A 15,418-nucleotide genomic window follows, 5' to 3' on the forward strand; every position below is an offset into this window, starting at 1 on the left:
TCTATATGAATGAATGAGTTATCCTCTTTCTGGTAGTCTTGGTGAGGTCAAAAGCTTTAGGTAGAAAGTGCTTATGGGGAAGTTGATTCTACATTATTTTTCCTGGGTTAATCTTCCTATTGCTCAAGTGAGAGGACCAGCATGGTTAGAATGATGATAGTAACTTATAAAATGTTTATTTATTCACAGTTCCCCTACTTCTTGAAAATAAATTAAGGCAAATTCCACTAGAAATGGAGTTCTAATGAAACAGAGACTGGTTAATAGAAGCTAAAAGACAACAAACATGAAGTGAGAGTGGAAGAAAAACTTATATCAAGAAATCCTGGTTAAAAAAATAAAAGAGGAGTACATTTTCCAGCTCTGAGTTTTTCAGCAGGCAGGCAAGGGGAGAAACCCTATGAATGACACAGCCCTCCTTGACTGATCATAAAAAGTGTGTTGGTTCTCTAAGAGAAACAGCCTTGCTCTGTCCCTGAACTCCTCCAGGTGGAATTTGTCCTGGGAAGTGGTGTGTGGGAGGCAGCCAGTGAATTGCCACAGGAGTGGGCTTTCAGCGGAGGTGGGGACAGCCCCTCGGGAGGAGGACTTGTCCTTCTGACTTTGGCTGATGTGCATTCTGAGTCAGGAGGAAAAGAGGGCCACTCTTTTCCTCTCTGTGATCAGGACGAGGAAGGAGGAAGGGGAAGAGAACAGACTTCTGGGCGTAAAGGAGAGATCCACATCCCCTGAAAGCGAGTTGCAACAGCTTATTTGGAAACCACCATGTAGAGGAGGACTTCAATTTGGCTAAATTTGTAGTTGTTTTTACCAATGACCCTTTTTAATGAAGGTACTGGGGATTGAACCCAGGACCTCATACACACTTGGCACGCGCTCTGCCACTAAGCTGTACCCCACCTCCAATTGTTCTTGTTTTAAAGGTAAAGCAGCCGCTGACTGAATATTGCAAGGGGCTCAGCGGCTGGGGAGGGCGGGCCTCCTCCCTGAAGAAGGCCAGTTGAGCTGCTCCCAGATTTCATGCCAAATTCGAAAAAGAAATGAAGGTTTTCTATGAGGTTAGTGTGAAAAGGTGAGAAAACAACTAAATCAGCTTTGTAGGAGATAAACAGTGATACCTCAGGGAGACCACACTTTACAAAAGCCAGATCTTACTTTAGACAATGTAAGCGCAAGCGTTCTTTCTCTACAGACTCCGGTATTTTACTGTACTGTGCTACCAAGAAAATCTCTATCAGTGTTAACACCCTTCTCTCAGTTTCCAGATAAAAGGCCACAGCAATTGTCAGAAATTTATCTTTAAAATATTTCTGTTATGCTTGGTGACAATGCCGTTTCCACTGAGGATTTCTCTACTATACATTTTTGTTGTTGGTTTTTTTTTTTTTCCTCTTCTATGGATGAAGCAGGAATCAAAAAGGACTTTCTCTCTGCCTCAGGAGAACAATGTGGGCAAGCAAACCTGGAGCCTGGCAGCGCATTAAGCTCTGAAAACACTTTAGGAAATGGTGACACCGCGCGCATGCATCAAGGCAAGAGTCTTTATGTTCTAGAAATTCATCACAGTATCACAGTGTGGTCATTCGTGTGGGGCTGCCAGACAGAGTTTGTTCCTGTCTAGTTCTGTCTCTTATTTCCTTCAGTGGCCTCACACATTCGGGAATATGTCTTAAGGGGAGTAATTCACTGAGGCTTCAGACTAAAGGAAGAAGCTGCCCACGGGTTCAGCTCCCCCTCCCCCACGCCGAGCCTTCACTGCAGGATAACAAGGTGACACTTATGGGGTGTTTACACTGTGCGGGCACCGGGTGAGGCCTTTCACTCAGTGTTGCCACCCCTCCCTGCAACCCTGTGAAAAGAAGTATTCTGATCCTACCCGCATTCCTGGATTAATCTGGCATTCATTCATCGCGGTTTTGGAGGACCTCTGCTACCAGCCAGCTAACCTAGTGGTAGATATTGAGGTCCTGGTGATAAATAAAATACCGCTCCCTGCATAGAAATAGGAAAACCAACCAGCAGAATGGCTAAGGGAGCTCCCCAAGGAAGGAGTAGGATCAAATGTGAAGTCATTTGTGTAATTCTGAAGCTCCTGCTGTTTCCTGCCCACGATGCTGTTTCTCTATTCAGGCTCCCATCTTCTGATTTGTGAGTTTCCTGAGATTACAAGCACTGATTTGGGGCTCAGGGCAGATTTGCCACATTTTAGCTGGATGATCTTGGGAAAATTATTTAACCTCTCTAGCCTCCCTAATTTTGTCTGTAAACAAGAATTCTAATACCAATCCCATCTTTCCATTCTGAGGCTTAAATGAGATTGCGTGTATAAGCCTTTAGCACTGTGCCCAGCACGTAGTAAATGCTCAGTAGGAGTAAAATCCGGTTACTAATCTTCATCACCATGGCTTTCTTTTACACTGAGGGACCTCTAGGGCTGTTTGCTTTCACCTAGATTAAAGTCTCTTCCCTTCCTTCCCTGGTTGGCTTTGCCCCATGGCTTGTCAGCATTTTTGCTCTGACCTAAGGTAACATTTGCCTTGATTTAGCTGTTCACGAGAGGACTCCACAGGAACAGAGGAAGAGTCATGGCCTTGTGCTCAAGAGCATATGTATGACCTCAGGGAGTGTTTTCAGGAAGAGAGGCCCCTCGAGAAGGGCTCTGAAGACTTAGTTTTAGCATCTCTGATTCCTGAGACTCACACAGGAATCCATCACCCTCTGTCCATGTCTGTCTTTCTCTTTAGACTAGGGGAATACATCAGGGAAGTGACACGGTCTTACTCATCTTTGTCATCTTAATGTCTGTCATGTTTAGCATACAGTAATGCTCATTAAATTTTGTGAAATGAATGAAAGAATGAAAAATGACCCCCAAAAGTCCACTTATGTGTTTGTTGCTTTGAAATGGATACATTTATGCTTTTTAAAAGGACCAGAAAAACATGCCAAAATGTAATGTGGAGCAATGGTTTTTCTCTGGGTGCTGGGATTTGGAGGTGATATTTTCCCTTTGTCCTTTTAGAACCCTGTGGATTAATAACATTAAAAGCAATAAATGGAAGAGCTTGGTCTTCCTCAACCAGAGTGACACAATCAGAGCTGGAGTCCCTGAAATTCAACACGATGTGGGGGAGCAGCCTCGTCCTTGCCCTACTCTCCCCAGGCGCTGAGCAGACCACAGTTCACATGCCTTTGTAGTTCAAATTATGTCACTCTTTCATGGAGCTCGCAGCTCACTGAAGCCATTGTTGCATCAGCCTTCCATTTAGGGGGCCTGCATGACCAATCCTTTGGATGAGGATCAGAAAGATTATACCTTTGACCCAAGTTTAAGGTCCCACACTCTGCTCTCATATAATCTAACCTTATATACCGTCGCTTAGAGTGGTGATTTATTGCCCCCACCCTCCCACCCCTGGTGCAAATGCTTCCTGATATACGCAATCAACAGAAGCCAAGACACTGAATTATGTTTAGTTTACAAGCAATACCATTCTTAACGGCTTGAGAGATTCATTCTTTTTCCTCTCCCCTCAGCAGCTGACTCTCATAACTGGTTGTTTTCAGCCGTGATGAACATACTCTTATCTCTTCCTCACAATTAGGTGGGGCACAAAGTTATGTTTTGTAGACTCTGAGTTCTGTTGCTTCCAGACGGGGCTGTGATGTTACTATAAAGGTTATGAGTCACTGAAGAGCAAGTTCAGGCCAATCCTTTCCTCTTTGACCCCACAGGTTGTTTTGAAACCTGCATGCTAAATCATCGTGCTGTCAGTTGGGTCCACACAGGATGACAGCCGTGCCTCCTAGGGCAGGTTCAGTGGCAGGCCAGTAGGTTATTTGACTTCCTGGGGGTCACAGGCACAGGCTCACCTGCCTCAGGCCACCGCCAGGCTCTTTCTCACTCCAGCACTAGTTGTTGGGAAGACCACACCTTAGATTAGGAAGAAGTGAGTCTCACAGGCATGAGGAATTTATCACCTGACTCTGTTGACTAGATTTTATAACTCATTAAAAAGATTATTAGTGATTGCATAAACTATATTATCCCAAATATACAGTTTATTGTTGGGTAGTAAGTTAGGCAATTTGAGGAGATAAATTAATCAAATAAATTAATCTCCACTGATTTGTTAGCCAACTAATGTATCTTCTTTCTCAGGCACATGTTTTTGCTTAGTTAGCCTGTTTCTGTTTCTAAGGAGACCCTTAAGGAGAGATGCTAATTGTAGGCTTCCAAGTCCCTGAAAATATCTTTGATCAGAAGACACTTTGGGAGGCACTTCCTATGATAGCTCCTTCTATCACATAATTAGAAAATTATCTTTCCAGGCAGGTCTTTCAGAAAGTTCAGGGTCAAGCCCCCTGTTACTCTAGATAATTTTAAAATACATCCTGGAAAGCCTGTTTTTATTTATTTTTTCCTTTTAATATGGGAATAGTTGAGCTTGCTTACTTCATGGGCTCTTAGGAAGTTTTAGTGATGTAGTGAGTTGAAATGGTAAACCCTCCCTCCCCCAGAGGTTATGTCCACCCAGAACCTCAGAACGTGCCCTTACTTGGAATAAAGGTCTTTGCAGATGGAATTAAGGTAGGGATCTCAAGATGAGGTCATCCTAGATCATCCAGTTGGGCCCTAAACCCAACGACAAGTGTCCTTGTAAAAGTCAGGAAAGAAAAGACACACACACAGAGGAAAGGGCCACGTGACGACAGAGACAGAGACGGGAGTTTGGCTCCGACAAGCCAAGCACCACCTGGGGCCACCAGAAGCTGGAAGAGACGAGGAAGGATTCTCCCCTGGTTCCTTCAGAGGAAGCTCAGCCCTGCTCATACCTTGATCTCAGACTTCTGGACTCCACAGTCCTGAGTAAATAAATTTCTGTTGTTTTAAGACACAGAGTTGGTGGTAATCGGTTCCAGCAGCCCTAGGAAACAAATGTAAGCACATTCCTTGAGGCTCATGACCGTAAGTGCTCTAAAGGGGCGGCAGAGTGATTTGGGAGTGTGTGTTCCCTAGCGTTGTTTTCTGAGGGGTCTGGAGTTAGTTCGTTTTTTAGGATTATATCCTATTCTGTTGGCACCTGATGAGACATCACTGTGTTTTAACCCACAGTTCAGTACAGAGCTGGCAGTTTTGGGTGAAGAACTGGTTATGAATGCAACCAGTTCTTTATGCATTTTTTGAATAAGTAAACAGATAGTCCCCAACACCTTTTCCACTGGGAGTTCACCTTCTTGAGGCAGCTGGGGCCAGGAACCCCAAAGGCATGGACAATAATTAACTGCTGATTGCAATATGCTGCCAAAAAGTCCTGTTTTGTTATCGGTTCTCTGCATCTCTAAGAGATCAAACATTTGATTAAACATATTTCAGCAACAGAAACTACTGAAATGGCTTTTGAACTATTTTAGTCACGTAGCTGTATGTTTACCTTCTAAGCACTGAAACAGTATCCTGTACTCTGCTCATTTGTTTATATGTTTGAAGGAACTGGGCTTTATCTATCCATTCCACCCTTTCTTAAACAACAGACTAGTGATTCAATTCAAGAAATATTTGGCCAGTGACTACTATGTGCCATGGACACTATTAGAGCTGGTTGGTTACAACAAAAGGGAAAGGTGAAGGTGACAAGTGCTTCCAGGTTAATCAAGGAGGGAGACACCTGCAGCACCCAAGGGAGACACATGGACAGACACCCAAGCAAGTGTCACAGTGCACTGCTGATTTTCCCCTTTTCTCTGGCAGCCCCTTCTTTGTTTATTTACCAGGTCTCTGCCTCCTCTACCAGTCACTAACTGGAGGAGCTCCTCCAGGTTCGAGCAGAGGGCCTCCCTTTTCTTCTCCCTGTAGCTTTCTCCCTGGGCAAGGAAGTCCACACCCACTAACGCTTCCGTTACTGACAAGATCCCCAAATATATCTCTTCTGCCCAGATCTTTTCTGTGAGCTCTGGGCTACTGCATACAGCCACTTCATATCTGTTGTATATCTCAGGCTCAACATGCCGAGAGGAAAATCATGATCTTTGACCCCTTGCCTCAGATCTCACCATCTTTCAATGTTACCCATGACCAAGGCAGAAACCGAGGAGTTATTTTTGATACTTCCCTCTTCCATACCCTAATCTCTAAACTATCACAGAGTCCTATCAATTTTGCCTTCTAAATTTTTCTCAAATTCATCTGTTTCTCTATATTTTCACTGTCATCTCTAATATATGTTACAGTGTAATCACAGGAATCACCTTTGCCATATTCTTTTGGTTAGAAGTAAATCATAGGTCCTGCCCATGATGAAGGGGAGATTATAAAGACACAACACCAGGGAGCCAGGGTCATGGGGCCATCTTTGAATTCTGACTGTCATAGATCTCAACTCTAATTCCCCGAGGAAAACCTTCCGCAACCCAAGAATTGGGTCTAATCCCATTCTTATAGGCTCTCATAGCCTCATACAGCTTTTCTTCATAGAATTTATCACAGTTCTAATTTTAACTTAGTTATGGTATTTAGTATGATCAGTACGATTACTATCTTTTTCCCCCACTTGTCAGTCTCATGAGGGGCTGTTGTGTTCACCCTAGCACCAGGCCTGGAACATTGCAGAAAGTCAAACTATTTGTTGAATAAATGGACAGAAAAGCCGTGGAAGCTATTTATACGTTGTTGCCTTGATCCCTCATGCAGAAATCAGAGGAAGTCTCGTTTCTGGGCTGCTTACTTAATGGGTTGTTTGCCTCCTGCCCTTCCTGCAGGAATGCTGTCCACAACGGACTAATGAGAGTTTTACTGAGAAGGAGACAGAGAGAGAAAGAGAAGCTAAGCTTTTATCCACCATCATGGATACAGGCAAATCATAGTTTCTCAAAGTCCTGACCCACAATAAGCATCCCAAATGGACAGTAAATGTAAGAGAAGTAAAGGACAGAGTGGTAGCCTGGAATCACCAATAGAAGTCAATGTAACTGATTTATTTTCATTTTGTGTTCTGGAATTTTAAGATTAGCTTGTGTTCAGAGGATCTCTGCTAAACCACTGACAGACATAAGTTGATATGACTGTATCTCAGACAGAAATGGTGACCAGATTCATTTTTGAGTAATTTTAGCAAACATTTGCTTGGTTACCAGTGAGGTACCTGGATGAGTTCTCCCTTCCCACTGGCGGCCCAGGATCAGAGGACCTTCTCAACCTGCCTTGTGAGGGTGGTTCAGCCATTCAATTAGTCTTTCTGTCTCCCCAGATGGACCATAAGCCCTCGATAGCAGAGATTGCCTGTGTTTCCTTTTTAAATGCCCACTGGATCTCACTCATTCATTCATTCATTCTTTCCTCGTATTTTTGTCAAATGCTTTATATAATCCAGGCAGTGGGCCTACTCTGTTACTTTCAGTAGAAGCTTGAGTGCTTTCATAAGCCCTGTGCTGCCCAGGAGCCTTCTAATCTAGAGCTTTGGACTTGGATGTGGGTCAGTGTGAGTTCCTTCCAATGACTTGTTGGGAAGGCTGGAATACAGGGCAGGAAAAGAGAGAGGAGGAGGCCTGCCAGGAAGACAGAGGCTTTGTGGTGGGGCTAGGTGGGAGGCGATGAGTAAGGCGAGTCTTACAGAGCTCTACATAACCTTTCCTGTCAGGGACCCTTTTGGCAAATATTAAAGGAAAGGGTTCATTTTCAATCATTTTGGCTAAGGTGGAAGCAGATCCATTGTGTTTTCAATAGGCGGAGGCTAAGTAAGTAAGAGAAATCGAAGAGACTGGGTTTCTGAATTTTATCTGCCTTGGGAAGTTGACGACTTTGAGTGGCGTCTCTGTTCCTGAGTCTCTCTCATCTTTTAAAAAGGAGAAATTAGAATAGGTGCATGAATGAGCCTAAGAAGTTCATAAATAAAAAGTAAGTTCCTTGAACAGTTATACACTGTATATTCAGAAGGCGACATTTTCTGTGCATGTCTCTTTACATGGTGTTGTCTATACAGAATGGTTACAAAGGCAAACAATTCAAAGCTCAGTTAGAAATTGGTTATATACACTAGAACTGGTAGGTGTGTTACAGCTGATACAGAAAATGGGGGTACGACACAATCCTGTATTTTTGCTCATTCTAAGCAATTTTTTTCCACAACCATAAAGGCAAACCATCCTAGTATTAGAGTGCCACGCGCTGCTGACAGTTTCAGTTCCTTTGCTGATCGGTCCTGCTCTGTGTCTAAACCAGTTGGGTCACCCCATCTCCCTGAGAGCAGCAGGGCTTCTGTGGGTTTGTCCTGCACAAAGGGGACGAACACAGAGATCACTGGCAGACCTCTTAGGAGTCAGAGCCCTCAGGGCCGAACACCAGCTACTGAAAAACACCTTTATAAAGAGAGAACTAGAAAATTTCCCCAAATGTTTTTCTCAGGTTCTTCTTTTTCTTTCTCTTTTCTTTTCTACTCTTTGCCCGCTGCCCACTTCCTCACCTTTGTTTCACCTGACCCAAGCCGTGCCAGAGCACAGGCCTCTCCAGCCCTCATTCCATTTCAGCTAGAGGAGCTTTCTCACATACACACTTCCCTTCCCTAAAGCCCTTCACATAACCCAGACGGGAGGCAGTTCTCCCTGGGTCATCCTCTCCTTTCCTTCCAGGACTAAGGCAAGAAGGCAGAAATCCTGGTGCTGACAGAGGCACCAGGGGCCACTTCCAAGGAGGAATGAGGATTCCTTAAGGAATTTGACAGCTTCCCTTTCTCCTTGTGGCCCCCAAGCAATGGGGAGGAAAACTAAGGAAGGCCCCCAAACAACCTCTACCACAAAGACCCAGAGTGAAACATTTTCACAAATAGTCTAGAGCATGGGCAGTATGGGGACAGTAATGGTAGGTAATCTTGCAAAGAAAATGACATTAACCACTAAGCTAACCTTGTTTTTCCTTAACAAACACTGCCAAAAATACAAAGTAAAACTTGTTTCTTGCTTAAATAAATTCCAAGCATGCCCCATCATATTTGATGTAAATATTTTAGGTACCTTATTAAGAGGAGAGAACTACATTGCTATTAAAATTACATTGAATGTTTTAAAAACTTCATGTTGAAAACTAATCTCTGGGGCTTGGGGCCAGGATTAACTAGAGAGGAACATGAGGGCACCTTCTGCAGTAAGGGTCAGTGTTTTGTATCTCGACAGGGAATGGATTACACAGGTGTCTGCATTCATCAAAATCCAGTGCGTGTACATTTAAGATTTGTGCATTTTATCATGTATAAGTTTGACTTCAAAAGAAAAAAAATAGTGAACTTCAATTAATGATATGCATACGAAAGTAGTTAGAGGCACGTGTACTAATGCCTGCAATTTACTCTGAAACACTTCAGAGAGATAAAATGGATTGAGGAATGGGGAATAAACTGTTCTGTGATAAGGAAAGTGTAGAAATATGTTAATGGTAAAATCCAGGTGATGGGTAAATGGGTGTTCACTGTAAAAATTTTAAAACTTTGCTTTATGTTTGAAAATTTTAGTCATGCAGTGTTGTGGTTATTGTTGAGATACGTTTATACCATCCATCTGCTGCCATTTTGGAATAGCCCCCTTATTCTGGCTAATGAAGAAAACCAACATTATTATACAGCTCATTAACATTTTATTTAAGAAACATTTTGAATGTTGTATTTAAGAAACAGCACCTGGCCCTGTGTAGACTCTGGATTAAATAATCCTTTATAGAAATGATGTCTTTTTTCCATTGTACGCGTATTGATAGAGGACACTAGTTTTGAGGTGGGGGAAGCAACCTTTAGTCACCCACAGCACTAACATGTATTTTCCTATAATCAGTGCTACACTATCATATATCAGTTTTATCTGTTTAAGATATCTCCATAACTTTCTCCTGTATAATATGAGAAAACTCATAGGAGGTGACAGTTGAACTGAGTCCCAAGGGATGAATAGGAGTTCACTAAGCATCAAAAGGTGGAAAGGAGAATGGCCGGTTCCATCTCTATACCTCTCAGAGTACCTGGCAGAGTAAGTGCCAGACAAATGGTTAGTCCGAGTTGCCGAAGTTCAAAGGTCAAGTTCCTAAACAAATTGAAAATGAACCAACCTGATTAGAAATAAACTGTCGCTTTACTTGGTGATCAAATTTCAGTGTAAGGAATTGTGAGACAATGAAAAAACTTGGAAGTTTTTCCAAACTATCTGAGCCTCTTTGGAGAAGAGAGACTCTTTGCCAGGAAACCAAATGTTGTGGTTTGCTTGATTTTCTTAAAATAAATATTCCAGATGTAATCCATCCAAATAAAGAAAAGTGCTATCCCTGGAGACCTAAGCTCTGTAAGTCTTGGCAAACTTTTGGAACCCCCTTTCTGAACTGGTATTCAAAACCTCCAGTGCTTTCTTTTGACTATCTTCAGAGAAATTGGATTTTATAAAATATAAAATTCCTGCAGGAGCCAGCCAAGTTGAGTAAGACCAGCTTTGGAAAGGGGTCCAGCTATAAACGAATCCTGATTTTCTCGATATACATTTGGTCTCCAAATTACCAAAGAAAAATTTCAAAAATATGCTTAGCATCATCAGAATACATAGATACAACCCTCTGTGGTGACGACTTTGAAGGGCGAAGTTTAGATAAGAATATAGTCACAGTGGGGGCCGTGGTACAGCTCAGTGGTAGAGCACGTGCTTGGGTGGACAAGGTCCTGGGTTCAATCCCCAGTACTTCCATTAAAAATTTTTTTTTTTGGTAAAGAATATAGAGTCACACCTAAAGGCTTGAGAAGCATAAACACACGTTCCCACTGGTCACTGTGGGCTCAGAGAGAAGCAGTGGTAACTATACCTAGGACCCCAAGGTCCCCTGAGAATCAAGCTTCTGAAGCAGTTTGCAGCAGGTTCCATGCCTTCCTCAGTGCTTATTTTGAACAAAGCAATTCCTGAAATGTGGCTGCTTAGCATTTTACCTTGTGGGAAAGCACTACGGGGAGACAAGCTGAGCCCTGTGGGAACATGAGAAATGCCCCAGAATTTACTAAGAAAGAGAAAGCAATCATTCCCCTGATGGTCCTGGGAGTCATCCAGACCCAGCTGCTTCAGAAGAGCAGGTGGGTGATGGTCCTCAGGTGGTGAAAGAGAAACATGGAAAATGGAAGCAGCCTGGTTCCTGTATGCTAAACTGAACCCTGAAGCAGTGGCAAGAGTGTATTGTGCAGGGAGGCTGGAGAACAGACTGTGGTTTGGGATGAGTCATGGCTAGCACGTTGAAAATACAGGAGGGTATGAGGGATGGTGTGGGTGCGGAGAGGCGAAACTCATGTTCTGTGGGTAACAAGTTGGGCAACAAAAGAATAAGAGGAAATCAGGGCCTTGAGCCTTCGTGAATTCTCCCCTGCAGTCTAAGACACTCCATTGTTCTGAAATAACATTTTTTCAGGGTCTAATTACCTTGTGTTTGGGCACTTACATTTATTCTGACTTTTGGTTCATTCTTTAGTGACTGTTTCCTATCTGACTCCTAGACATAGCAATTCACTTAGTGCCTCGTGTTTAAGTGACATTTTATCACCTTCTATTTTCCAGACAAGGATCATGTTGTCCTAGATACCCTGAGACACCACCACCCCCTCCTGTTTACCACCACCCCCTCTTGTAACCAAAAATTTGCAAAAAAGTATTCTCATACTCATTTTTTTTCTTTGCAGGATTAGCATTTAAAGTCATTGTATTTAAAACACCAGAATTTTACTGGATGAACTCCAAAATAATTTGCCCTATTCCTGTCACCCTTGCCTAGGGAATTCTCTTCTTTCTCATTCTTTCTCTCTTAGAGATACTGTTTCCCGCACAGAAGCTGGTGAATGTTAAGTGCTTGGTAATTATGTCATGAATGAACAAATGAATTGTCAGTTGATAACACAAATCACCATGCTTTCTAGAGGCATGGAGGTAGATGACTTCCTGAAGTCCCTTTAGTTGCTAGACCTTGAGCATTTAAGACATGTATTTAGAGAACTTTCAAAAAAGTGATACTGTAATTCACTGTCAGCATCATGGAAAGTGAATTGGGGGAAGAAAGACGGTCTGTGTAACTGTGTGTGCGTGCGTGCACGGTGTTTATCTCACCATACACACGTGTAAATCTAACCATTCCTCACATTAATATGATATTTGACATAAATTCTTTAATAATCAGTCCTCGTTACTTGGCTCTAAAGCATCCACATTTCATGGAGAATTGAATGCTTTTTCATTCTAAGTGTAATTGCAACTCATGGACAAGATGAAGTCATAGACTGTTTTGTATAGGAAGTTGGGTGATCTGTATTAGGGCCTCAAGTTATGAATAAAGAAACTTAGGCCTAGGAAAGTCTCATAGGCTCTCAAATCTGCACAGGAGGCTGATGGCAAAGGAGAAACCTGCCTTCCAGTCCAGCAGTCTTTGAGCGGCTCCTACCTTATTGGGGTCTTGTCACAGTGCTGAGAGTGGGCCATCTTGGGATGAGCTCCAAGAAACAAACACATTATAGGCGATTTTCTTTCCATACAAGAGGCTTAGTGACTTAAAGGTTGAGAGAAAAAAAAATAATAAAGGGGTAAAAGGACAATTATCAGAAATATTCTTCCTTTTAAATTGTAAATGAAGAACATTTGGTGTGACAATGTCTTGTAAAGACTCCACGTAGGTGGGTTTTGTTTTGCTTTCTAGATCAATTAATTAATTAATTATGTACACTTTGGGGCTAATTAAGTTTCCCTTTTAATATTAAATAATCTTGGGGCATGTCCCTCAGTCTCTAGTTCACATAAGGGACAAGGACATGGATTTAATACATATTGGAATTTGGAATATAGCTTGGGAAGGAAAATAAGTTAAAAATATATATTCATCAGCATGATGAAAAAACTTACAATTATGGGTTTCAAAGAATAACTCATTTTTAAAAACCTGCTCCTATTTTTATGTGTAATTACTTTTTAATAAATTCTCCCCTAGGTAAACAATATTTTCATTTCTATTGCTATAATAAAATATTATAGCTGACCAGTTGGTGGAGCAATTACATTTCTATAGTTCTTAATGGCTATTTTGCTTAGGTGCTAGTCACTTAATTAGAATCAAGGAAGAGACTATTAACATTTTAAGGACTAACTAAACTGATCATAAACTTCCAGGAGGATGACAGAGAATATCACTTTAACAACATCCGGCCCATTGAAGACAACCTGTAATTCCACTCATGACAGCTGGAGAGTCCCCTCTTAACTCACCTTCAAGAGGCAGGCTCCGTCCCTGCCAAGTCACAGTCACAGGTAAGCATGGGGAAGGAATGGGGAGAGGTCAGCCTTAGTACTCCAATCCTGGAAGCATGAAGCTAATGCAACTCTTATACTTAATGTCAAACCAGATACCCTTTTCCAAGACCATCCAGTATGGACTTCAATGTAATTATTAGTCTATTTGGCTTAAGCAGCCGTCCTAGAGAGACAGCCTCTGGGAAAGCACTTTGCTCATCCCAGATATCCTCCAAAAGAATGGTTAGCTGAATGTTTGCCAGTCCCTCAAAATGTTGTAGTTGCCCACAGTACTTAGAAAATGTAACCTTCACCTGGAATATGTTCAAGTGAAAATGTAGGAATTACTATAGGGTATGATTATGTGAAAAAAAAACATTCTTTGGGTAGACAAAAGACTACACAGAAATATAAAATGCTATCAATGGCTGTACTTCATAGCAGGACTGAGTGATTTTTTTCCTTAGATTTTTCTTTGATTTTTCAAATTTTTCTAAAATAAATGTTTATTAGTTTACCTTTTTAAAAGGTATTTTAAGGTGTTATTCAAAAAATAGGAAATTAGTGCTAGTGAACTTAAAGGAATGAGTGTGTGTAAAGATGTATATAAATGCAAACAAAATAGTACTGCTTTAAAGCCATCTAAATACATACTTGTAACAGAGACCAGTCAGTACAAAGACTGGGAACCTGCTTTTCGATAAAATCAAGGACTAAGTTATGTTCTCTGGGAAGCTGAAGAGAAAGGGGGCTGACTGACATGCCAGTTAGGTTTGGGTGGGAGGTTTCATTTTCTAAAATCCAAGTTTCTCGCAGACGTGTGTTTTTAAAGCCAGCGTTAAAACAGGTATTTATTAAATACCTATGATATTTACATAGGATGTTCTAGACAGTAAAGTTAAAGTGGTAAACAAAATAGACCTTGCTCTCTTGGCGCTTACGTTTTAGATTGGGGAGATGTGAGAATAAACACGTGAACAAAACTGTAGTATTTTAAGTGGTGACAAGAACAAGAAAGGAAGATAAAGAAGAGAAGAAGAATAAAGAGCACCTGGAAAAGGAGGAGGGAAGTCACTTTCTAAAAAGAGAAAGCCCCCCTGCTAAGTTGATATTAAGCTAAGACCTGAAATAGCCATTGTGGTGTCCGGGCAAGAGTTCCAGGCAGAGGAAACAGCAAATTCAAGCATGCCTAGGGTGGTCCAGAATCATCCAGGAGGCAGATACGGCTTGAGCATGGTGTGGAAAGCAGGATTTGGGAAATGAGGTTAGCGGTGTAATGCAGTACTTGACCGGGCAGACCATTCAGAGTTTTGGCTTTTACTGAGAACGATGGAGAACTATTGAAAGGTCTGGGACAGAAAAGAGGCTTGATATGGTTTTTAAGGGATCATTCTGGCTGTTTTATTGAGAATAGATTTTGGAGGGAGAAAGCTAGGGCAGAGGTGGGGAGATTAGGTAGGAGGCTATGGAAATAGACAAGACAAAAATAGTGGTGGCTTGGACCAGGGAAATAGTGATGGAGGAAGTGACACCTGACAGGATTCTGAACGAATCCTGAAGATCAGAGCCGACACGATGGCTAACAGGTTGAATGTGATACAAGAGAAAGAGAGGAGTTGAGGATGACGTCAAGCTTTTGGTCTGAGTAACTGGAGGAACAGAGCTGACAGTCACTGAAATGGGGAAAGCTGTGTGAGGAACAAGTATGGGTGAGGGTGAGTGGAGAGAGCTAGAGTTGGGTTTTGAACTTATATGTTAAGTGTGAGTTGCTTATTAGTTATCCAGATGGATGTGTCAGGTAGGCAGGTGGATATACAAGCATCAAATTGAGGGGAAATGTCTAGGCTGGAGATGTAAATTGGGAAGTTGTCAGCCTGTGGATGGTATTTGAAGCCATGCAACTGGATATCACTAACACAGCATGGATAGAGAAGCCCAAGGATGGAGCCCTCCCACCTTGTGGTATTTAGAGATTGGAGAGATGAAAAATAATCACCAAAAGAGAAGAGGCATGGACAGTGAAGTCAAAGAAAAAACGCAATAATGAACAACAACAACCACCCAAGAGAACGTGAATAAAGCAAAAGCTGGAGATTTATTTGTTCCAGACCCTTAAGGAAATCTCTAACCAGTCATTAGCTTA

The 15,418-nt window shown here is 42.0% G+C and overlaps 1 long non-coding RNA gene across 5 annotated transcripts in view; it reads left to right on the forward strand.

The window, feature by feature from the left end:
• Nucleotides 1–15,418, forward strand: part of LOC140696891 (uncharacterized) — a 78,758-nt gene that overhangs the window by 1,460 nt on the left and 61,880 nt on the right. For 4 of the 5 annotated variants that reach the window (XR_012073523.1, XR_012073522.1, XR_012073521.1 and 1 more), the window contains exons 2-3: nucleotides 924–1,072; nucleotides 13,156–13,293. This is a non-coding gene — a long non-coding RNA (uncharacterized lncRNA). The remainder of the gene's footprint in view (nucleotides 1–923; nucleotides 1,073–13,155; nucleotides 13,294–15,418) is intronic. The other variant, XR_012073524.1, reaches the window with a different exon arrangement.

The sequence above is a fragment of the Vicugna pacos genome, chromosome 6 (assembly GCF_048564905.1).
Source record: "Vicugna pacos chromosome 6, VicPac4, whole genome shotgun sequence".
NCBI classification, from domain to species: Eukaryota; Metazoa; Chordata; class Mammalia; order Artiodactyla; family Camelidae; genus Vicugna; species Vicugna pacos.